The sequence below is a fragment of the Lepidochelys kempii genome, unplaced genomic scaffold, assembly GCF_965140265.1.
Source record: "Lepidochelys kempii isolate rLepKem1 unplaced genomic scaffold, rLepKem1.hap2 scaffold_74, whole genome shotgun sequence".
In the NCBI taxonomy this organism is placed as follows: Eukaryota; Metazoa; Chordata; order Testudines; family Cheloniidae; genus Lepidochelys; species Lepidochelys kempii.
The window spans coordinates 444425-469826 of record NW_027333644.1 but is presented as its reverse complement, the minus strand read 5'-3'; the positions used below and the strand labels follow the sequence as shown (position 1 = coordinate 469826).

The 25402-nt window shown below is 51.7% G+C and overlaps 1 pseudogene; it reads right to left on the bottom strand.

Annotated features, from left to right (window-relative positions):
- LOC140904800 (up-regulator of cell proliferation-like) overlaps positions 1 to 25402 on the bottom strand; it is a 55380-nt pseudogene that overhangs the window by 26757 nt on the left and 3221 nt on the right.

Genomic DNA, 25402 nt, shown 5'->3' with positions numbered 1-25402 from the left:
AATAAAAAATCTTTTGTTGTGATAATCAAGGTGGGCCATTTCCAGCAGTTGACAAGACCGTCTGAGGAACAGCGGGTGCTGGCGGGGGGATAAACATGGGGAAATAGTTTTATTTTCTGTAATGACCCATCCACTCCCAGGCTATATTCAAGCCTAAATTAATTGTATCCAGTTTGCAAATTAATTCCAATTCAGCAGTCTCTCACTGGAGTCTGTTTTTGAAGTTTTTTTTTGTTGAAGACTTGCCACTTTTAGGTCTGTAATCGAGTGACCAAAGAGATTGAAGTGTTCTCCAACCCAGTTTTTGAATGTTATAATTCTTGACATCTGATTTGTGTCCATTTATTCTTTTACATAGAGACTGTCCAGTTTGGCCAATGTACATGGCAGAGGGGCATTGCTGGCACATGATGGCATATATCACGTTGGTAGATGTGCAGCTGAACGAGCCTCTGATAGTGTGGCTGATGTGATTAGGCCCTATGATGGTGTCCCCTGGATAGATATGTGGACACAGTTGGCAACGGGCTTTGTTGCAAGGATAGGTTCCTGGGTTAGTGGTTCTGTGGTGTGGTGTGTAGTTGCTGGTGAGTATTTGCTTCAGGTTGTGGGCCTGTCTGTAAGCAAGGACTGGCCTGTCTCCCAAGATCTGTGAGAGTGATGGGTCATTCTTAAAGATAGGTTGTAGATCCTTGATGATGCGTTGGAGAGGTTTTAGTTGGGGGCTGAAGGTGATGGCTAGTGGCGTTCTGTTATTTTCTTTGTTGGGCCTGTCCTGTAGTAGGTAACTTCTGGGTACTCTTCTGGCTCTGTCAATCTGTTTCTTCCCTTCAGCAGGTTGGTATTGTAGTTGTAAGAATACTTGATAGAGATCTTGAAGGTGTTTGTCTCTGTGTGAGGGGTTGGAGGAAATGCAGTTGTATCGTAGAGCTTGGCTGTAGACAATGGATTGTGTGGTGTGGTCTGGATGAAAGCTGGAGGCATGTAGGTAAACATGGCGGGCAGTAGGTTTCCGGTATAGGGTGGTGTTTATGTGACCATCCCTTCTTAGCACCATAGTGTCCAGGAAGTAGATCCATTGTGCGGACTGGTCCAGACTGAGGTTGATGGTGGGATGGAAATTGTTGAAATCATGGTGGAATTCCTCAAGGGCTTCTTTTCCATGGGTCCAGATGTTGAAGATGTCATCAATGTAGCGCAAGTAGAGTAGGGGCATTAGGGGACGAGAGCTGAGGAAGCATTGTTCTAAGTCAGCCATAAAAATGTCGGCATACTGTCAGGCCATGCGGATACCCATGGCAGTGCCGCTGATTTGAAGGTATACATTGTCCCAAATGTGAAATAGTTATAGGTGAGGACAAAGTCACAAAGTTCAGCCACCAGGTTTGCCATGACATTATCGGTGATACTGTTCCTGATGGCTTGTAGTCCATCTTTGTGTGGAATGTTGGTGTAGAGGGCTTCTACATCCATGGTGGCCAGGATGGCCTTTTCTGGAAGATCACCGATGGATTGTAGTTTCCCCAGGATGTTGGTGGTGTCTCGAAGATAGCTGGGAGTGCTGGTAGCGTAGGACCTGGGGAAGAGGTGGATTCTCTGTTTCCTGGTATCCTCCCATCACAACTGGTTATCATTCTGGAAGGTGCCATGGCACCTTTTTGTGAATTACAAGCAATTGGGCTTAATATGGTGGTAAGTGTGTGAAATGTCATAGCCAGTGAAATAGAGGCCGGATTAGGAGATCAAATAGTTTCACAATCTATGTCTGTGTGGAAAACCCAGTGTGGGGTGAGGAATAGACTCTGCTGTTTTACTGGGTGGCCTGCTCGCTCCCCAGAATCAATAATGAGCAAGCGGGGAGATCCAGGGTGCAGCTCAAACATCCAGCTGGGCTGGCCAGGGGCAGACATCAGGCCTGCAAGGGAAAGGTGAGTGTGGCAGTGACTTCACAAAGGCCTTTGTCAGGAACTCAGCCTATTGGGCAAAGATGATGAGGCGGGTGTGACCCCACAGAGCTCCCTTGACAACAGCCCGGCAGGACAGGGGTGTGGGGCAGGGGGAACCTCGGAGACCCCTGTAGCCTTGCTGCAGCAAGCCTCCATCTCGCGGTCTCTCAGTGGGGACCAAGAGACGGTTGGTGTGGAGGAGATTCTCGGGATTATTTTTATGACTGTATTGATTGTGTGGAAAGAAATCGTCATCTGTGTAGAAGGTAAGAAAAAATATAGGCTCTAAGTAGAAGATGGGGGACCCTATCCTAGCAGATTCAAAGGCATCCCCACCCTCCCAGTGAAAAAGTTTTTCCTAATATCCAAGCCTTCCACACTGCAACTTGAGATCATTGCTCCTTGTTCTGTCATCCACCAGCTCTGTGAATTTCATGAGAATCAATCTTTCATTAGGAAAATAATTCAAAAATACAAAGACAAAAAATGTGAATTGAAATCTATCCATCCTGATCTTCAGTGTCTGGGGGGTGTGGGCCTCGGAGGCCAGACTGAGACCCTCATTGGCTAGGGACACCCAGGAAGCCAGTAAAAAAATTCCAGTCCTCTTTGCAACCAAGCCTCCATAATCCAAGGAACACCTGAGGGCTGCGGGAGATAGAGGAGTGCTGAGAATGTCTAACTCATGATTGAAAATACAGAGATGTGTTATTGGCTTTGGATGGGGGACAAGTATCAAATCTGTTGGGGTTCTTGCCCCAAACAACAATCACCCATTGTCCTTTAGAGCACAAGGGCTCTAACACGCCTGACGTGCTCAAATCTCTTGCCTGCTAGGACTTAGAGAATTTTCTCCATCTCCATGATAGAGAGGGAAAGAGAAAAGAAGTGACCTCTCTTTGGTCACAAACCACGGTCATGCTGGAGCTAGAAAGAGAAGCATAAGAAAAACGTTGCATGAAAATGTTTTGCATTTAAAACTGATTTCTTAAACAAAGGAAATTTGAAGTGTGGTTAGTGAACTAAAATGATACGTTCTGGTTTTCACGTGTTTCTAGATTTATGAACTAGTATATCCATTCCCTCACACCTAGTTTTTATCCATAGATTGAGGGAGGAAAAGAAGTTGCCTGTTTTGTGAACTCTCAATGGCTTTCTTGAATTTCAACGAACGAGTCATTGAACTGAACTCTTTGAATAAACTGAAAAGAAGACAATAGTTTCTGCACCTTCCAAGGAAGCTATTGCTGTCCAAAGCTGGCTTAGCATTTCAGCTAACTTTGCTTCCAGGGCTTTAGCTATCATGTCAGTGGTGTGACTCTCTCAAAAACTTGGCAGTGAACATGTTCGATTTCATGTTATTTTTTCCTCTTCTCTTTAAATTATTGAAGAGATTTTCATAAATTTTGCCCTTAATTTAAAATAGATGATTTTTTTGGTCAAGCTGGGCCTTACAAATCTCTAAGGATGAAGATTCCACCACCTCCATAGGTCACACTCAGGGCCAGGGAGACTGGGAATAGAAGAAAATCACCAGTGAAAGCCAGGAGTCCAGATTCCCACCCCCCTGCCTCAGTCACAACAACAAGTCACACTCAGAGCCAGGGAGACTGGGAATCGAGTCCCGCTGGCACTTCCCAGCTCTGGAAGGGACTGTTCCTCTCGTGGTTAGTGCGGGAGCCTGGACAAAGGCTCCATCCCCGGCTCTATCCCTGACTCCCTCAACGACCCTGAGGCAGTGGCTTCTCCTGCCCAGGCCTCTGTTTCCCTCACTGGGGCTGGGGACACTCCCCTACAGCCCTTGGGTCATCACGCTTCAGGAATGTGCGTGAGGTACGAGGAGACCTGGAGATGGGAGGTGTGCTGCTGGCCATAGGTCAGTGTTGTGAACCCCCGGTTGCTAGGCTGAGTTTATCCATCCCCTGGCAGTAAAACATCATCTTGTTTTCACAGCCACTTTCGATCTGCAGGCTTCTACTCCCTGCTCTGCTGGCAGGGCATTGGGCAGCACCCTTACCAGCCCACCTGGGTGCAGGAGATCAAGGAGGAGGGCAAGAGACTAGGCCTCGGTGAGTATCTGCCACCCAGCGCTTTCCCATCTAGAGCAAGTGAGTGGAGTTCTCCAGAGCCATCCCCAGTGTGGTGGGAATGGGCCAGCAAGAGGGCTCCCAGCCCTTCCCTTGCAGGAGATTGTTCCCCACGTCGAGAGTCTTTGGGGAGGGCAGAACCTGCCAGGTGCTGAACACCCACAACCGCAATCAGTGGGAACTGAGGGCGACTCCTCCCTCCCAGCATTGGCACCTTGTGAACTTTCGCTGAGGACTGTCCGGGTGCTGCTCTTTCCCTGGCCTGGGAGGGAGCGGGACCTTCTGGGGTGGAGGGAGCTGCTTGTCCAAACTAACAGAGAGCCCCACTGCTCTGAAAGGACGAGACTCCCCTGGTGTCACAGGGCCCCAGGGCTGAGGGGGAACGTTGGGAGCAGCCTGTGCTGTGAGCTGCTGCCAGTGGGTGTGGACGGCAGCCCCCATGCTCTGGGGTGGGGTGTGTGGTGAGGAGAAATTGCCTCAGCGGAGGGGAGGTGGATGGAGGAACAGGCAGGCACATTAATGAGAGGCTGCCTTGAACCCAGACTCATGGCTGCTCCCCACTCATTCCCAGGATGCAGCGGCTGAGGCGGATGCTGAGGAGGAAGGCCGGGCTGGTGGCTCCGGAGCCGGTAGGGAGCAGCAGCCGGCTTTCCCAGGAGGAGAGCGGCCCCTGTGTCCCCGCGGGCGGGGAAGAGGCCAGTGGCCAGGCGAGGAGGAGGAGCTCCCTGGCTTTCTGGAGGAGGAGGAAGACATTGGCTCCCTTAGCATGCCCTGAGGCCCCTTCTGGTCCCAAATGGAGGTGGCCCAGGGTGATGCTATGTAGGAGGGACCCAAGAGAGGGTGGGAGCCTGGGAAGGTGGCTCTGCAGCTTCCTTCACAGGAAGCGGAGGAGCCAGGAGCCGCACCCCAGTGCCCAACCGGAGCCATCCACCAGCCTGGCCACCGAGGAGTCCCCAGCCAGCCCAGAGCAGGAGCTGGGCGACTCTGGCACGGGGACCAGCAGCTCCTCCTTCTCCCGAGGGGCCAGCAGCCCCTCCGTGGGTTCTGAGAGCCCTGAGGCTGAAGGCTCCCTCTGTGCAGGTGAGGGGAGACCCACGGGACAGGGGGGAGGACAGGGGCAGCGGGGGACTAGTAACACCCTGTCAAGGTTTCTTCCCTACTCTGAACTTTACGGTACAGAGGTAGGGACCTGCATGAAAGACCCCTAAGCTTATTTTTACCAGCTTAGGTTAAAAAAACTTTCCCAAGGTATAAACTTTGCCTTGTCCTTGAACAGTCTGCTGCCACCACGAAGCATTTTAAACAAAGAACAGGGAAAGAGACCACTTGGAGACGTTTTCCCCCAAAATATTTCCCCCAGCCCTACACCCCCTTTCCTGGGGAAGGCTTCATAATAATTTTTACCAATTGGTAAAGGTGAACACAGACCCAAAGTCTTGGATTTTAAGAACAATGAAAAATTAATTAGGTGTTTAAAAGACGAATTTTAATTAAAGAAAAGAGAAAAGAGTCACCTATATAAAGTTAGGATGGTAAATACCTTATAGGGTAATTAGATTTAAAACAGAGAATTTCTTGAGGCAAAACCTTAAGTTACAAAAAGACACAAAAACAGGAATATACATTTCCTTCAAAGTTAGTAACAGCCCGTTTGTTGAGCCATTTATGAAACAGATTTGTTATTTGGTTTACATAAGCCACATTAGTTCAGGCCTTTTTTAAGGGTTTGAAATTTAACTTTGTAAGTTTTAGGTGTAACTTGAAATTGGCAATTTGGCTGTATTGCGCAACAAATGGCCTGTAATATCTGGCCAAGCCTAAGAAGGATTGGACCAGTTTTTTGTTTTTTTTTTTACTTTGGGACAGGCCATTTTTGGATAGCATTCACTTTGGCCTGTAGGGGGTTGATAGTTTCTTGACCCACCTGATGTTCAAGGTAAGCTACTCTGTTTAGGCCTATTTGACACTTTTTAGTCTTAACAGTTAGTTTTGCCTCCCTTATGCTCTTGAAGACTTTTTGTAGGTGTTCCAGGTGTTTTGCCCAGGATTCCAAAAATATGGCCACATCATCAAGGTCTGTGACTGCACATTTTTCCAATTCCGCTAGGAGACCATCTACAACTTTTTGGAAGGTGGCGGGTGCATTCTGCAGCCTGAAAGAGAGCACATTAAATGCATACAGCCCGACATGTGTGATGAAGGCGGACATTTTCTTGGCGGATTTATTTAGCGGTACCTGCCAGTACCCCTGGGTTAAGTCCAAGATAGGGATGAACTGGGCCCGTCCCAGTTTCTTCACTAGTTTATTTGTTTGTGGCATTGGATAGTTGTTTGGGAGCGTTACAGCATTCAGCTTATGGTAGTCCATGCAAAAACGTATTTCCCCATTTGGGTTGGGAACTAGAACCACTGGAGATGCCCATGCACTGCCAGAGGGGCAGATTACACCCATTTGTAGCATATCCTGGATCTTCCATTCTATAGCAGTTTTAGCTTGAGGAGACACCCGGTAAGGGCGGGCTCTAATTGGGTGAGCATTACCTGTGTCAATGGAGTTGTATGCCCGTTCAGTCAGTCCTGGGTGGCTGAGAACGTCGGCGTGTAGCTAGTGCACAGCTCCTTGATTTGCTGTCGCTGCATATGCCCAAGGGTCATGGAGAGGTTTACCTTTTCCACACCACCAGCACTTTTTCCTTTGTAGTAGACACCTTTAGGCCACTCAGCGTTATCTCCTCCCTGGGCTGTAAACTGACAAATCTTTAATTCTTTGGAATAAAAGGGCTTTAGAGAATTAATATGGTACACCTTAGGCTTTCAGTTGGAGGTGGGGAATGCTATGAGAAAATTAACAGCTCCCAGGAGCTCTTGGACCATTAATGGCCCTTCCCACAATGCTTTTATTCTGTGGGCCTAGAGTGCCTTCAAGACCATGACCTGGTCCCCTACACTGAAGGAATGCTTTCTGGCATGTTTATCATACCAGGCTTTTGGCTCTTTTTGAGCATCCTGTAGGTTTTCTTTGGCAAGGGCTAAAGAGGTTTGGCAGGTGTTTTGCAGGTTAGTTACAAAGTTCAGAATGTTAGTTCCTGGAGAAGGTGTAAACCCCTCCCATTGCTGCTTTACCAACTGTAATGGCCCCTTAACCTCGTGGCCATATACAAGTTCAAATGGTGAAAACCCTAAACTGGGATGTGGTACAGCTTTGTAGTCAAAAAGCAACTGCTGCAACACTAGGTCCCAATTATTGGAGTGCTTATTTACAAATTTACATATTATGGCCCCCAAAGTTTCATTAAAATTCTCCACCAGGCCATTTGTTTGATGGTGGTAAGGAGTGGCAACCAAGTGGTTCACCCCATGAGCTTCCCAAAGGCATTCCATAGTTCCTGCCAGGAAATTAGTTCCTGCATCTGTAAGGATGTCGGAGGGCCAACTTACACTGGCAAAAATGTCTGCTAGTTCCTGGCACACACTTTTAGCCCTGGTGTTGCTTACAGCTACTGCTTCTGGCCATCGGGTGGCAAAATCCATGAAAGTCAGTATGTACTGCTTTCCTCTGGCTGTCTTTTTTGGAAAAGGAGCCAGAATATTTACAGCTACTTGCTGAAATGGAACCTCAATGATGGGGAGTGGCTGGAGAGGGGCTTTGACCTGGTCTTGGGGTTTTCCCACTCTGTGGCACACCTCACAAGACCGGACATAGGTAGAAACATTCTTGCCCATTCCCTCCCAGTGGAACGACTTTCCCAAATGGTTTTTGGTTCTGTTCACCCCAGCATGGCCACTAGGATGATCATGGGCTAAGCTTAATAGCATTACCCGATACTTAGTTGGAACTACCAACTGTCTCTGAGGATGCCAGTTTTCCTCGTATCCACCAGAAAGAGTTTGCTTGTATAAAAGTCCTTTTTTTACAACAAACCTGGATTGATTCGAAGAGCTGAGAGGCGGTGGGTTGTTCCGTGCCGCCGTCCAAGCTCTCTGGAGGCTTTGATCTGCTTTCTGTTCGGTCTGGAACTGTTCCCTTGATGCTGGAGACATCAATTCCTGATTGGATTGTGGACCTGGGCTTGGTCCCTCTGGAAGCGATGCAGGTGATGGGGCTGTTTTAGTTGACTGTGAACCGCTCTTGGCTGGTGCACTATGTTGGGGTTTAGGCTCTGGCTGAGCCTCTTGTGTAGGGTTATCTGCTGCTGCCAGTGCAGGTTGGGTGGGGCCCTCTGGTGTTGGGGTTGCAAGTACTGGATTCAGTGCTGGCAATGGGTCTGGTGCTGTTTTTTTTGCTGGTTCCAGTTCTGGGACTGGCTCTGTCTGGGTCTCTGTGACTGGATTCACTCCTGCTGTTGCAGACGTTTGTATGGGGTCGGGTTCCAATATCTTTGAGTGCGTCCTGGTAGAAGTCTCCGAAATAGAGCTAGGTGTGACAGCTTGCTTAGCCTGTCTGCGGGTGACCATTCCCAACTTCTTGGCTAGCTTCACATGATTGGCCAAGTCTTCCCTCAACAGCATGGGGATGGGATAATTATCATAGACTGCAAAAGTCCACGTTCCTGACAAGCCCTTGTAGCGAACAGACAACTTGTCTGTAGGCAAGTCAAAACAGTTGGCCTTGAAGGGTTGAATTGTCACTTGGACCTCTGGGTCAATTAAATTGGGGTCCACTAAGGAAGCCTGGATAGCCAATACTCCGGTGTCCCTCCATTTTGTGACCTTCTTCCTGCCCACACTCACAGTTTCCCTCCACTCTGAGGGTGTCTGGGAGGCATCTGGGCCTGAGGACCTCTGGTGTGATTTTGGTGCAATGAACTATAATTTCCAGGGGTTCTTGGGGCAGTTGGGCTTGACATGTCCCGGCTTGTTACATTTAAAACTTTGCCCAGCTGACTGGTCACTGGGGCGAGGTGGGTTGCTGGAGAACGGTGTGGTGGGACAACAAGGTGTCTGGAGTGTTCCTTGGGGTGTAGTTGGGGCCTTGGGCTGCCCCGGGTGGTAGGATGTGGTCTGAGGGTGTCCCTTCTGGTATCCGCTCCAACTGTGACCAGGGTTGTTCCTCTCTCCTCCCTCCACCCGTTTTGTTCCGGTTTGCCCCGCCTCTCTGGCACTCTGGGACTGCTTGTATAGATCAGCATAAAAAGCAAGACTTCCTGCTGAGTCCATTTTTTTATCCCATAAACACTGCTATCTATCATCCTTGGACATATTCAGGAATTGCTCCTGTATTATCAAATCCCGTATTCCTCCAAAGCTAGTTACATCCTGTCCATTGAGCCATTTCTCAAACAGATCTGTTCTCTGGTTTACATAAGCCACATTACTTAGTCCAGGTCCTCTCTTAAGGGCTTTCACTTTTACTCTGTAAGTTTCAGGTGTAACTTGAAATTGTTTTAAAACCAAACCCTTGGATTTATTATAGTTCGAAGCCTCCTCAATCACCATCTTATTGAATATGTCCAGAGCTCTTCCAGGCAATCTTGCAGCCGATCTGGTCATCTTGTGAGCTTCAGGGATTTGATGGAGTGTGCAAAGTCTCTCAAAGGTGAGAAAATATTCAGCAATATCACTGGATTCATTATACTGTGGACATAGTGTAATGGATTGTTGGGGAAGGATTTGTGGATTGTTGGGGAAGGATTGTTAGGGTTATTTAGTATATTCTGCCGAGCCTTTGCCTTCTCCATCTCCACTGTATGCTTCCTCTCTTTTTCCTTCTTCTCCTCTGCATGCTTCTTTTCTTGTTCCCTCTCCTCCATTTCTTTTTCCTTTGCCTCCATTTCTTTTTCCTTTGCCTCCATTTCTTTTTTTGCCTTCATTTTCTCTGCCTCAGTTCGACCCATCTTTTATGTTCCTTTTGTTTTTCCTCAGCCTCAAATCTGGCTAATTGCAGCTTCTGTTGAACATGGCATTCTGTCCTCCTAACCTCTCTGTTTTTAACTCACTTTACACCCAAGAGTTAGAAATAAAGCAAAAAACCCAAAAACCCTGACTTGTAAAATTTTGCTGTGCTGTAACCCGATACCTTTTTTCTTTGATAGCTGTTCTCAGCCGACAGAAAACTCCTTTTGTTATGCCTGCTGCTCTGTCCCCCTGACAGAGAGACAAAATCTACAGCTGCAATCACCTTTTACAAAACCTTTTAAAATCCTGCTGTGCTTCTGGTCCAAAATGATCCCACCACTGCCACCATGTCAAGGTTCCTTCCCCACTCTGAACTTTAGGGTACAGATGTGGGGACCTGCATGAAAGACCCCCTAAGCTTGTTTTTACCAGTTTAGGTTAGAAACTTCCCCAAGGTACAAACTTTGCCTTGTCCTTGAACAGTATGCTGCCACCACCAAGCATTTTAAACAAAGAACAGGGAAAGAGACCACTTGGAGACATCTTCCCTCAAAATATCCCCCAAGGCTCTACACCCCCTTTCCTGCAAAGGCTTAATAATAATCCTCACCAATTGGTACAGGTGAACCGAGACCCAAGCCCTTGGTTCTTAAGAACAATGAAAAATTAGTTAGTTTTTTAAAAGAAGAATTTTAATAAAAGTAAAGGTAAAAGAATTATCTCTGTAAAATCAGGATGGTAAATACCTTACAGGATCATCAGATTTATAACACAGAGAATCCCTCTAGGCAAAACCTTAAGATACAAAAAGACACAAAAACAGGAATAGACATTCCCTCCAACACAGCTTATTTTACCAGCCATTAAACAAAAGAAAATCTAACACATTTGCTTGTTAGATTACTTACTAACTTAACAGGAGTTGGAAGGCTTGCATTTCTGATTTGTCCCCAGCAAAAGCATTACACAGACAGACAAAACCCTTGATTAGTCCCCCGCCCCCCTCCAGATTTGAAAGTATTTTGTTCCCTCATTGGTCATTTTGGGTCAGGTGCTAGCGAGGTTATCTTAGCTTCTTAACCCTTTAGAGGTGAAAGGGTTTTGCCTCTGGCCAGGAGGGATTTTATAGCACTGTATACACAAAGGTGGTTACCCTTCCCTTGATATTTATGACACACCCTGTGGCCATTGGCTCACCAAGGCGCCAGGACGGAGCCACGGGAGCCCCACTGACACCTGTGGGAGTGGCCCAGCCACACTCCATGGCAGGAGATGCTGGGCAGAGTTGGGGGAACTCCAGCCTCCCCTGATAATGTTGGGTGGGGGCTGATGGCTACGGGGCCCTGAGGCTGATGGGGCTGAGGTCATCTCTGGGAAGGGCAGGGTGGGGACCTTGATGCCATGGGGTTCCTTGTTGAGGATGGGGGACATTGAGCCATTTCTCTACCCTGCATTCTCACAGCAGTAGCATAAATGATGCTTTTCTCCTTCTCTCCCTGGTGCAGAGACCCTCAGTGCCCAGCTGGAGGAGGAGGAGGAGGAGGAGGATGTGTCCCCTGAACAAGACACCATCAGGGTCATCCAGCAGCACCTCCAGGGCAGAGTTGAGGTACAAAAATCTTCCAGCTGCACTGCCCCCAAGTCTGTCCTGCCCCTTGTTCCATCCCCACCCACATTCGGGGTCTTGTCCCAGAGAATCCATCACCCGCAATGGGGGGCACTTCTCCCCTGTTACCTGGCACCCCAAAGTGGGGGTGTTCATCTCATGCAGGCCAAGGTGTCCGCTCCCCGCAGACACTGCCCCAGTTACAACCCTAGTCTGTGCAGGGTGACACTGGTTTTGGGAAGAGGGGCGGCTTTCCCTGTCCAACTCCAGGGAGGTCCTGAGACCTGGAGCTTTTGTAGGTGGGGTGGGGAGGTCCCTACCTGACCGTCTCTCTCTCTCTCTCTCTCTCTCCCACAACCCCACTCTTAGTGGGTGGAGGACAGGGCCAAACAGCTCCGCTTCCTCCACGCTGTCCCACGTCTGTGCTTGTCGGCACAGCAGCAGGGGTGGGACACTCTGGAGCCGCACTTCTCCAAAGCGGCCCTTGTGGAGAGCATTGCGGTGAGTGGGACCCCGTGCCCGGCTCCTGGGGTGAGGGAGCCCAACATGGCAGGAAGAGTTAGTGGGGCTGGAGGGGGAAGCAGAGGACAGGGCTTCCTGGGGATGAGGACTGGGGAGCAGGGAAAGAGGAAATTCTGACACTGATGGGGAACTGGCAGTGGGGAAACTGTAAGGCCGGAGGGGCAGCTGAGGCTGAGGGGAGGGAAGAATTGGGTGGGAGAGGAGGAAGGAAAGAGTAAGTTTGATGGATGGGAGGAATGGGGAGGCCAGCTGGTTGGGGGTGGGGGTGACACTGACTGTTTCTGCAGAGCACTTTGGCCTCCTCCCTGGGAAGCGCCTGTGGGTCTACAGGGCCTGAATCTCACATGCAATTTTATCTCCTTGGGGTCTCTCAGGAGCTGATTGAAGATCTGCCCATGGTGTCTGAGCCGAGTTCCATCGTCTCCAGCTCCATGGCCGCGGTTTGCAGCCTCAGGTACCAGGACCCTCCCATCCAGCTGCTCTAACCCTGGTGCAGATCCTCTCAGGCCTAGATTAACCCCAGCCGTGTCTGTTTGCATCCCCCAGCAGAGGAGGTGGGGACATCCCCTCTTTCCTGGCTGGGGGTGATTTCACTCCCGTAACGTGACAGTGGCCACAGGGAGGGATCATTGCAGGGGAGGAGGGTCATGTGCATGACACTGCCAGCGCCACTCCGGTGCTGCCAAGCATAACACGGGCTCCTCTTTCCCTCCAGCAAACTGAAGCCACCACTTGCCCTGGAGCTGGAGTCACGCCTCCTGCGGGCTCTACAATACACCATTTTCACTATGGGCACGGGGCAGGACACCACCCACTTCCGGGTAGGTCATGATCCTACTTCTCTGTCCCAGGAGCAGGAGCGGCCTCTGGTCCCTGCCCCCTCGGTTTGATGGAGCTGCTGAGAATAGGGGAGGGGTGAGCAGAGCGGGGGGCAAGCCCGGGCAGGGCGTGTGGGGTCGGGGGGATGACACAAACTGCAAGGGAGGGCCCCTTCCCGCCAGTGAGGATTGCGTTACCCCTCTGTGGCTGATCCCAGCCTTCCCTCTTCTCCTCATTGTGTGCTCTGCTGCCTGGACTTTCCCAGGGATCCTACCTCCCACCCATTGCGGTTTGGCTTTTCCATATTCTGCTGGGTACCAGGCCCTGCGCAGAGAACTGCTAAGGGCAAGGATTGAAGAGCCAGCAGGCATCCAGCCATGAACTCTTTTTAAGTGTCCCTGCAGTGATGTGAATGGCAGAGGCCAGGATGTACCTTTTGGGTCTGGCCAGAGCTCCCCAGAGAACCCTCCTGGTCCCCTGAGAGGGGTAGCCCCATGTCCCATGACTGACGGGTGCTCCCTCTTCTTGCAGGCTGTCAAGGTTCCTTCCCCACTCTGAACTCTAGGGTACAGTTGTGGGGACCTGCATGAAAACCTCCTAAGCTTACTTTTACCAGCTTAGGTTAAAACTTCCCCAAGGTACAAACTATTTTACCCTTTGCCCTTGGATTTCCACTACCAAACTTTATCTGGGTTTACTGGGAAAACAAAGTTTGGACACGCCTTTCCACCCAAAATCCTCCCAACCCTTGCACACCACTTCCTGGGGAAGGTTTAGTAAAAATCCTCACCAATGTGCATAGGTGACCACAGACCCAAGCCCTTGGATCTTAGAAGAATGAAAAAGTATTCAGTTTCCTTACAAGAAGACTTTTAATAGAAGTAAAAAGAAAAGAATTACCTCTGTAAAATCAGGATGGTAAATACCTTACAGGGTAATTAGATTCAAAACATAGAGAATCCCTCTAGGTAAAACCTTAAGTTACAAAAAAGACACAGAGACAGGAATATTCATTCTATTCAGCAAAGCTCTTTTCTCAGCCATTTCAAGAAATCATAATCTAACACCCACCTAGCTAGATTACTTACTAAGTTCTAAGACTCCATTCCTGTTCTGTCTCCGGCAAAAGCATCACACAGACAGACACAGACCCTTTGTTTTTCTCCCTCTTCCCAGCTTTTGAAAGTATCTTGTCTCCTCATTGGTCATTTTGGTCAGGTGCCAGAGAGGTTACCTTTAGCTTCTGAACCCTTTACAGGTGAGAGGATTTTTCCTCTGGCCAGGAGGGATTTTAAAGGGGTTTACCCTTGCCTTTATATTTATGACACAGGCTCTGCACAACACCTACTTAGAGAGCCTGGACACCATGCTCGGGGGCCTGCTGGCAGAGACCCCCACCACGGACAAGCTGCAGCACCTCTTGGAGGTGAGCAGAATGGGAGGGTCTGGGGGGGAATTTACCATGAACCCCGTGGGAGGGCTGCAACGGAGAGACTAGAAGAACCATGTTTCCATTGTGTCCTCCCAGCTTGGACCCAGATGGCCACGCTTTCCCAGAGCCATCAGTGCAGTTGAATGCTGGGACCCTTCCGCCATCCGGGGTAGTGGTGGCGGGGAAGGGGCGGGGGCAGAGGGAAGGAGCTGGGACTGTCAGCCAGAGCTCTGCATGGTTCCATTGAGCACTAAAAGTGAGCACCAGACCTGGCTGGGGACTGACAGATTGAAACCCCTGTGCGACCTGGGACACAGGCCTCTGAGAAAAGTTACTGGCTCCTTTCTAGGGAGACCCTGAGATACAGGAGAAGACTGAGGGAATCAGCTCTTCTGTCCTAGGGACACGGCAGTTCCTGGAGTGATTGTCCCCACGGCCCCTCCATCCATCCTACCAAGGCCTCTGGAGCTGGGGTCTGGGGGCACAGGGCATGTGCCTCGATCCTGATGGGCTGTTGATGGATCAGGGGTTCAGAGCAAATAGACCAGCCCCAAGGCTGAGCTTTGTCCCAGGCTGGAGAGACAGTGACAGCTTGTGCCCAGCAAGATGTGGGCAGTGTCATGAACCCCCACATGAGGAGTCAGATATTGCACCCTGAGCACAAGTTCTCTGCCCCATGTGGAGTGGGAGAGGCTCGTTTGTAGAGCATGTAAGCCTGCCGGCTGACCCTCCCCTGCCTTCTTGTCCCGCAGCACCTCCATTTCTGGCTCGACTCCAGAAACACCCAGGAGAGAGCTAGGGCCATACGGAGCAGCGCTGCCCTGCTCCGATTTGCCACCTCCCTCTCCGGATTTGACGTAAGTGACCTTTGACCCCAGCATCCTGCAGAGCCAGGGCTTGAGTCAAATTCCTCATCCCCTGGTTAAGTGGTCCCCCCTGGCTCCGTAAGGGACTGCGCCATTCCATAGGCCACTGGCTGGCAGGGTCGTGCCTGGCCTCAGTGCCCTTGTTAATCTGGAGAAGCCTGGCAGCTAGTGCTCACAGAGGGCCCAGGCCGTGGGTCCCTTTGCTCCAAGCTCCCTTTGGGGCAGAGAGAAAGAGGGCTCTAGTTCCTCTCCCCCAGTGCCTCCTACAGATGCATGGGAGCAGAGCTCTGGCCCCGGGGAGCTGGGGAGCTGAAGGTAGAATGTTGATGGATTCCCCCCTTCTCCTCCTCCACCAGACCTCCTCCGATTTCCCCAAGGCGGGCAACTTTGTGCTGCGTCTGGGTCTCTACCTCTCTGACCCAGCCGATGACATCAGCCGGCAAGCCAGGGCTGGGATCTATTGGCTGCAGAGGCTCCTGCTGCAGAGGAGGGGTAAGAAACTCAGCTGGGCAATGGGACCCCATAGAAATGAGTCCCTTGGAGACTAGCTCCAGCTGGCCATTGGGACACCAATAGAACTAAGGCCTCTGCTCTTAGACTAACTGCAGCAGGGCAGAGGGACCCCAATGGAAAGAAGGCCCCTGTTTTGGGCCCCCCACTTACTGGCCAAGGGACCCTACACAAAGAAGCTCCCTCCTCTGAGACTGACCCCAGCTTAGATGATGACTCACACTCATCTCCCTAATTCAGGGAGTGAGGAAGGGGACGAAGATGCCAGGGAAATTAGCTGCTTTACCTCATAGCCTGGCTCTGTCCCCCAGTCCAGAGAAATCAGCCCCCCCAGGGGGCTGCCAGCTGGTGAGGGGACAGGAACGGACCTATTGAGACACATGGAGGGAAAGAGCCCATCATGAAGGCAGGGGCAGGGACCACAGGGGATGGACACAAAGCTTGTAGAATGTCACCAGTTGGGTAGCTAGGGCCAGATCCTGAAGTCAGTGGCTGTGGGGCGTTTTCAGCATTAGCAGCCACCATTAACAGGCACCCATGCCCAGAGCACAATGACCGTAAGGGTCACCTGATTACTGTGATGAATGAGACAAATCCCCCTTCAGGTACTAAAGCACCTGGTGGGGACCCTGCCAGTCCATTGGGCCGTGGATGCCATGAGAACCCCAGCCAGTGTTCACCCAGCAAAGGGAAGAGAAGGAAACAGGCATTAAAGCCAGATGCCAAACCTCCCCAATGGGTGTGTCTTTCTCCCCCAGGGCTGAACATCAGAGAGGAGAGCGATCTGTGGTGTCGGGACGGGCTCCAAGACACCGAGCGCCTGGCGTACAGAAACATGGCCAGGGTGGGGGAGGTAAGGACTCTCGGCCAGGGTATTGCAGTAGCTCAGGTGTGGAGCTGTCTCCCCCTGCAGTGAGTGTGTTCTGTAGGGGGAGGGATAGCTCAGTGGTTTGAGCATTGGCCTGCTAAACCTAGGGTTATGAGTTCAATCCTTGAGGAGGCCATTTAGGGACCTGGGACAAAAATCTGTTGGATGATTTAGTTGTGGATTGGTCCTGCTTTGAGCAGGGGGTTGGACTAGATGAACTCCTGAGGTCCCATCCAAACCTGATATTCTATGATACTTATTTCCAGCAGACAGTGTTTGGCTGCAAGAGGCCGAGGAGCCTGGGCTGGACCCTTGCTAACGGTCCAGGCTTGTGTGTGTTGCATGCATCCATGGTTACATGGCATAAAAGGGATCCTCTGGTGGGTTGAGTTAATGAAGGATTGTATATCCAGGAATCTGGCTCTGCTCACTGCCTCCCTGGCTGACACCCTGGTGTCTGAGAGGTGAGCCCCTGGGTCAGTGAGTTGGGAAGCTCACACCAGCAATTGCTGGACCAGATCCTTGTTGGATTCCCTGCACCTCTGGAAGCACAGGCAGGGTGTGGGGTTTGCCGAGCACCAGGGCGAGTCAGGAAGCAGAACCTGCCCCTGCCCTGGGCGTTGTGTGAGGGACACTGAGCTCCTTTCCTGGGCTGAGTCACTGCAGCATATGTGACACTCGTGGGATTGTCGGTGGAATGGGGAGCAGGAACGGAAGCAGATCGAAAAGGCCCCTAACCTCTAGCGGGTGAGCTGCAGGAAATAGCGCTGCTGGGAGCAGTAGCGGGTCCTTTGTTGTCTTTGTGAGCTGGGTTCCAGACTGCGCAGACACGTTCCCAGCATGTCATGGCACCTGTGGTGACTCCCGCTCCAGAAAGAGCTATTCCTCAGTGCCTGCAACCTCTTACTTAAGGGGGTTCCTTGGTCCATGGGACCCCAAAAGTTGGCTGCACAAGGAGGACTCTTGTCCACCTTGTGAGATAGTAGAGGGATTTGGAGCCTGGTTCTGGACAATTGACAAGGGCTCTGGTGCTGTTGGTTTTAGGTCTTTGGAGAGATCTTCACGGAAGGCCAGAAAAGATCTTTCCTCCAGGCAGCGCTTCTGGCCATACATGACCCCCAGCTCCGTGTCAGCCAGGCTGGGCTTGTGCTGACATATTCTATCCTGGGGGAAGCCGGCCAGCTGATCGGGAATGAGGTAACCAAAGAAGGATCAATTGGGGAGGGACACCCAGGGCCTTTCACCTCCAGGCCATTGACAGTCACTCCCATCCCATCCCCTTGCACTGACCTGGGAGCAAGGAGAGGATGAACCCGGGCAGGTGCCATTGGTAGGTGTCAGCTTCTCCCCTGAACAGCTCAAAGCAGAGCAGACCCAGCTCGGCTATTTACAAACATGTGTCACATCAACATGACACGCTGCTATTGCTCATGCTAGGGGCTGCCAACTCCCCCTGTGAGAGTTTCATACCCCTCCCGGCCTCAGGCTGGTTCCTAGGGCCCTAGTATCATGTTATCCCAGCCACCACCTGCTCTGGGAGAACTGGAGGAGTCAGTCAGCAGAGGCTGCTGAAGTGCCCCATTCCCCAGAGCTACTGTCCATGGCATCATCTTAATAACGGGGGGCGGAGGGGGTCCCTTGGGAAAGGTGTCCACAACCTCTCACCCCACAGCACTACTGTCCAGAGCCTTCCAGCCCCTCAGCTGGAGGGGGAGAGGGTGGATAAGGGGATTCTGGGGAGTGGAGCTTAATCCCTGGCTGGGTTGGGAGGTAGAATAGCTCTCACAGGGGGACTGAGAGGAAGGGGACAGGAGTTCATTCCACAGTGGTGGGAGTGGGGTTGGAGGTCATTTGAGAGGAGACAAGATTTCGTCTCGGAGGGTTGGGTGCGGGAATCTGTCCCTTGGATGTGGGGAGGGTTGGGGTGGAAATTTTGCTGGCTCCCAGTGCCGTTCATGCCCTTCGTTGCCATGGGTGTCGGAGGCTCTGACCGATCCTTGTTCCCTTGCAGCAGGAGGACGTGACAGCAGCGATCATGGCGCACCTGTTCTACATCCGGTGCTTGCGCCAGGTGCCCAAAGCGCTGCAGGGGCTGTGCTCCGTGGGACAGCCTTGAAGGGCCCCCCCTTCCCATGCCCAGAAGCTCCCACTCCCTGCTGCAGGTACTGCTCTTTCCTGCTGGGCCTGGGGGAGAAGGGCTAGTGGGAGGGGCCATAAACACCACAGCACTGAGAGAAACCCAGACCGAGCACCTCGCTCTCACCACCCTGCCCCACCCTGACTCCTGGAGCTGGGGCCAGGCCAGATACGGTCCCTGCCCCCATGCCCAGAGGCCAGTTTCAGAAGCATCAGGCTTTCAGGGCCATGGGACTGGCCCAGAAATGGGAGCATCCGCAGAGCCAGGGTTTATACTCAGTAATCATTGCATTCTGGGAGGGGTGGCCCGATGTGGAGCCCTCCCCTGTCGTCACTGCTCAGACCTCCCCATTGCCCATGTTACTCCGTCGCAGTGAATGTCTGACCATCCCCCACCTGGAGCCCAAGCCACACACATGGTATCTGAACCCTTCCCAGACAGGAATGAAACTCCCCCCTAACACCTTGGGGCAAAGAAGGATCCTCCCCATCTGGCAGGTGGGGACTGAGACACAGAAGAAGGGCTGCAATCCTGGTCACACACTCCTGGGGGTAGATCTGGGAACTGGAGTGGATCCCAGGCTAGTCCCTTTCCCCGAGAGGCAACTTCACTTTCTGCCCTTTATTCTCCCCTCCTGCTGCGGAGGCGGGTCTCTGAGTGTGAAATGAACCAGGAGAGGGATGGGGTCCTGGCACAATGCTTGGGTGGGAGCTCCCCTTGGCTTGGACCCCAGGGTCAGAGACATCTTTGTCATCTTGCTCTCCTTCTTTTATTCCTAGGAAGGGAGTCCCCCGATTAGGGGTCTCTAGGGATCCAGCTGGGCAGTGCCTAGGAGAACCTATAAGTCATCCTGGTTCCCGCCTGCATGCACCACCCTGTCCTGCACTGCCCTCCGGTTCTTCATTGTTGACTCTGCTTTGACCCTTGGCTCCGGTCTCTGATTATGACTTTGGCGTGACCCTTCTTGGCTCCAGATGTTGCCTGCCCACCTTGATTCCATATCTCCTTGCCCTTCTTTAGCCCCACTCCAGGCCCTCCACTGACCCGCTCCAGCATTGCCTTCTCCTCCTGATCTTCCCCAACCACTCGGACGTTGACTACCCGGTTTTGACCCTCGGCCTGTATCTGGACTCTGGCTTGACATTGACTTGGCTGATCTTTGCTCTCTGACTACCGGGCTATGACCTTTGGCATGGATTTAGACTCTGGCCCTGGTTCTGCTTCTGCTTTGGCGATGGACTCTGATCTCGGTTTTGATCCTGCTGTGTCCCTGGACCTTGATTCTAGTACCACTCTTAGCCTCGGCACAATCCTGCACCTTGCTGCGACCTGTGCTCCCACCCCTGGGCATCATGATCAGATGCAATACATGACATTAGGTGGTGCAACTTTTTGGAGAAAAGCAGGATCTCCGCAAGTCAGTGGCCTGTATGCAACAGGGACACACCACACCAGGTGTGAACCAGGGCCTCACTACATGAGCCTGGCCCGATGATGTCCCTGCTGGAGCTGCACAATGGAAATGATTGAAAATGTCGGGGTTCCTTGAACCAGCCTCTGCCTCTGGACCTACTCCACCTTCTTGACTCGGACACCCGGCATTCCTGATCAATACCCGGATTACATGGATACCTTTGAAAGAAATGGGGACTCGTTGCCTCTGCACCAGGACTATGACTGCCCCCTTGACCTGCAACCTTGGTTGAAAGTTGCCTTCATCAGTATTTACACATTGGTGGAACCAGAATTAGTGGCTCTCCCTGCGTACAGGCTTGAAAACCGGTCCTAAGAGTTTATGAGCAAATTAGCGTTTCCCACGGGTGCCCAGGCCCTTTTGGGGAAGAAGAAATGTGGGACTCTACTATGTCTCTCTTTAGACAATCAGCCCCTGAAAAAAAGGATCATTTGGAACCATAACCCCCAGTTAGGAATCCCACAATTGTTTGCTCGCAGGAAATCTGCAAAGTTGTTCATCAAACTTCATCTGTGAGGATTTCCAATCTAACACTCATTTGGGCAGGGGACAAATGGAAGGCAGATTTCAAAGCACACTATGGACATTTTAACTGTCAGACATGCCATTTGAGCTAACTAACGGTCCCCTGCCCTTGCAACACTTCATCAGTGATGTATTTGGGGCCATTTTGGATCTGCACAGTGTCATCTATTCAGGTGACAGACTTCTTTTTTTTGGAGAACCGAGAGCAGCATGCGCACCAGACCTGAACCTGGAGAGGTTTCGGCAGCATGGTCTCAGCACAGAATTCGAAAAGCGTACCTCCGGCTAACTCTCCACAGAGTTTTTGGGCTACATCCTCTCCCCGGAAAATGTTACGATTGATCCAAATAAGGTGGAAGCCATTCATAGATGGGATGAAGTTTGAAGTCCTCAAGAAGACCAGTGCTTCCTAGACTTCACCCGCTTTACTGCTGCTTCGGCCCAGGGTTCTCAGAGCCAATAACCCCCACGAGAGCTCTCCTCCACATAATGGCCATGTTTGTTTGGTCACCCAAGTTCCAAAAAGCCCACAAACAGTTCACAACTGCCTTCACTACTGCACCTATTTGGAGACTCAGTGCTCATCCTGGAAGTAGATTCATCTACTATGACCACCAGGGCCTGCTTCATTAGCTGGTGCCAGATGTGGGCTGAAATTCAGACTTAGCTTGACTGATGTGACTTCTGCGCTTTCAGCAAGGCACCACGCACCAAACTCCTTGGCATTTCAGGCCTCTGGAGACCCTGCCCTGGCCATGGGCAGCCATTGCCAGGAATTTTACCGAATCAAATGGCCACATGATGGGACTGACTCTCATAGATCACCTGACCACGATGGCATGCTTCATCCTCTTCTGAACATGTACCGTCGATTGATAGGACAGATCAGTTCCAAATTTGCAAAGGCCAATGAAACCTTTATTTTGCTAAATGTAGATTTCCCACTGATTTCATGTCATGCTACAAATGACCTCTCCAAAATTCCCAGCTATCGACCTGGGTGAACGAATCCATCACCTGCAAGAAGAATGAAGGGAGCCCCTTCAGGACACTTGGAAGGAGTTCAGATACTGTATGGACTGCTGATGACAAGAGGGAAGCCATTTGCTGAAGGGAGGTACAAAGTCCCTGGCACTGACCAAATCCCTAAGCTCTGTCCATGGCAGCAGTTCCTGGCCCATCCCCTTTGCTGACCTTCTGATAACATCTTCCTCCCCTGGGTCTAGGGAGCAAACTCTGGGTCCCTTCCCTCACTCTGGCACAATCTGTGCCCAGAGTGTCTGAGTCCCTCACCGAAAATGGGTCTCTCCTCCCTTCTCCTCCCTGTGGGGTGGGGGAGACTTGTACCCCCATTTTACAGACAGGGAATGAAGGTGAGGAAGTGACGTCTCCAAGGTCACACCGAGCAATGTCGGGGAGAGCTGGGAACTGACTGGGTTCTACAGGAGTGCCCTCCCCAGAGGGGCAGCTTCACTTTCTGCCCTTCCTCCTCTCCTTCCCTCTTGACCCGTCTTTGAAGGGGGCTCTGAAAGGGAAATGAGCAAGGGTTTCCTCCCCGCTCTGTCTTCCAGGTTCTGGGATCTGTCCATGTCGCCAACAGCAATGCAGCCTGCAGCTGGCCCGGCTTGGGGAGCCATGGTCTCATCCTGTGAAATCGAGAAGTACTGGCTCTCAGGGATGCTTAGATGGAAAACCACACACCCCACCCGGAGGTAGGAGCCACCCATTCCCAGGTTGTCCTGAGGAGCCGCAATTCCTCCAGGAGCTGGGGAAGGGCACAGTGATCAGTTTATCAAAAGGTAGGGAAGGATCGTGTAAGAAGAAGGTCTAAGAGAGAAGGAGCATGAGCTACTCTCTGTATTTGGGCGTGGCAGGGATCAAGAGAAGGGACAGGGGCTGTTAGAGGGCAATGGTGAGGTACAAGGGGTGTCAGAGGTGGGGGCAAGGCCTGAAAAGTTCAGATACATTAGAACAATTGTGCCAGAGACTCACCGGTTGAGGTGCTGAAAGCTCTGAACTAGGGTTGGCCAAAATCATCCTCCTCAGATGGGAACATCCCAAAAGTCTGTAGAAGCTCAGCCTCTGAGGTGAACGTTGTGGCCCCAACCTCTCTGCTCTGTACCTCACAGGATTCCCACTGGCTGTTCCAATCCAGGATGAAAACTATGCCACCGAAGTCTCACAGCACCTGGGCAGTGAAGTGGCCACTTAAACCCACTGTGATGCACAGACCTTGCCCTGGCTGTCTGCACAGGGCTGAATTTCACCCATTCAGAGTGTAAGGAAATAATTGGCTGAAGGCCTTTTTCTGCTCGGATGTGGTTCTAGGGGGAAAGAACCACGGAGATTTTTAACCTGTATTGCTCCCGGGACTGGTGCTGCAGTGATGCAGAGAAGTGCTGATGCACTGGATTTTTTTGGATTCCCCCCCCTCCCGCTATTAATCCACTCTCTTCCTCTCTTTTAACTGGTATTCTAAGGGCACCCCATGCTTCATGTGGGTATTCTTGGGTGGGCAGATTGCATCAGACCTGCACCACAATAAATACTAGTGAATGACATATGCAGACACTAAAGTTCTGCAGCCTAATTCTCAGAAACTTTCCTCTTCAATGTAGAATCAGGATTTTGTTTTTAATTTATTTTTTGAAGGTGCTAAGCAGATGCTACCCTGTAATAAGAGGAAACAGAAGCAAAAACTGAAAGAATGTTACTTAAACCAATGAACAGATGCAGAGAGTGGAAACACAGCAAAGCAAGCGAATGTATCCTGTGAGTAAATAACCTGGAAGCAAATGGGGGAGAAAACCTCATCTGGGTAATTGTGGTTCTTGGGATAAAGATCAGGTTCCTGGTGTGTAGCCTGGCTGAGATTCTGCCTTTTCCCTGGATCCCAGACCTGGGCTTCACACGTCATTCTCCTTATTTTATTCCTAGGGAAAAAGGATCCCCAAAGGAGGTGTGAGGATCTTCGACTAATGTCTGCAAGAAGCTTCAGCCACCTTCACTGGTAGAAGTCACTTTCTTTCCTACAACGCCACTAGTGCCCTTTCTGCTCTCCAGGCCTGCTCCCTGCAGCAGGACAGAGACACCCCTTAACTCCCCGAGTCCTGATTTCCTGCCATTCAAGGGGCTGGGGGCTTGCATTGCCCCCACCCCCACCATCAGATACTTTTCCGATGGGAATCTCCCTAGAGCAGGGGAGAAATCTGTTCTTCCTTTAGAACCAGTCTGCTCAGTAAATCAACCCACACTGACCTCATCTTGGCTGCTTTGTTTATCCATGATTAGTGGTGTTGCCGGCACCCAGCGCCGAGAGGCTGAACAACAGCTTGAGTTGGTTCGTTACCCGGTGTGCTGCACCCAATAATCACAACGGGGTGGAGAAACAGAAAAGTTTATTTGCAGCTGCAAAAAGGTACAGGGAGAATAAAATCTCAAATCCTGCACACAGAGCAGGAAGTTACACAGGCTTTTATGCATTCTTTTTTCCAGCATACTTATCCAATAGCAAGCTGCCCCAAGTATCCATATAGCCAGCCAATCCAGTTCCCAGCTAGTTCCCTGATTTTCTGTATCATTTGTTAAACTATACATAAAGCTGCTTTATTTAGCATTGTTCTTCCATCTTTCCCCTGTTTGGCCTTGCTTAGTTGCAGGCAGTCTGACTCTGCAACATATTGTTGCAGATTCTTAGCATAACTGCTGTGTGTGCCTCCAGGCTGGGGCCGGGGGGGGCAAGGACACGTGGGCCTAGTACGCAGAGCTGCTGCGAGTGCCTCCAGGCAGGATGGGGGGCCAAGAACACCTGGGCCTAGTGCGAGGGGGCTTTATCGACACTCGTGGTCTTCCATCCCCTCGAGTTACCTAGTGGCCATGCCCCAGTGTCCCCAACAGTGGTATCTTTGGAAATTCCTTCGCGTTTGGGGGAGTGTGGTGGAGCGGGGGATACGGGAGCTCCAGCAGATTCCCCTGAAGAACACCACCCTGTCTTTCTCTGGTCAGGGTCAGACTAGCCGTCCATTGCAGAGGTGAAGACCAGATGGGAGCTGCTGGATTGACCTTGATATGCCATGTCCTTGTGTGGATGAAGGACCTACATCTCAGGGATGGCCAGCAGCAGATGTACCATGTATCCAGGAATGGTCTGAACAACCTACACTGACAGGTAAGTAAAGTCGTGGCCACATGCAGTGGTGAGCTGGAGCCGGTTCGCGCGAACCGGTTGTTACATTTTGAAGCCATTTTAGAACCAGTTGTTAACCCGCTTCCCTGCAGGGGGCGCTGAGGCTTTGATGGGCTCCGGCCGGGAAGTGATGTAATTCCTCCTCTGGCCGCCGGGGGCGCTGCGCTGTGGAAGCCACGTGGGCTGCCGCCTGGCCCTGGGCATGAGCCCTGGGGCTGCTGCTGCTCCCCTGGCCCTGGGGCTCCCACTACTGCCTGCTGGGTCCCCGGCTGCTCTGCTGGGCCTGGGCTGCATCCTGCTGCTCTCCCCGTGAGCACCCACCACCCTGCCCGCAGCCAGCCCCCGTCTCCAGCCACCCCCCACCCCCTGCCCGCAGCCAGCCCCTGCCGCACCCCCTGCCCGCAGCCAGCCCCTGCCCACAGCCAGCCCCTGTCTCCAGCCACTGCCTCTCCCCCTGCCTGCAGCCAGCCCCTGGTGCTGCTGCTGCTCCCCTGGCCCTGGGGCTCCCACTACTGCCTGCTGGGTCCCTGGCTGCTCTGCTGGGCCTGGGCTACGTCCTGCTGCTCTTCCCGTGAGCACCCACCACCCT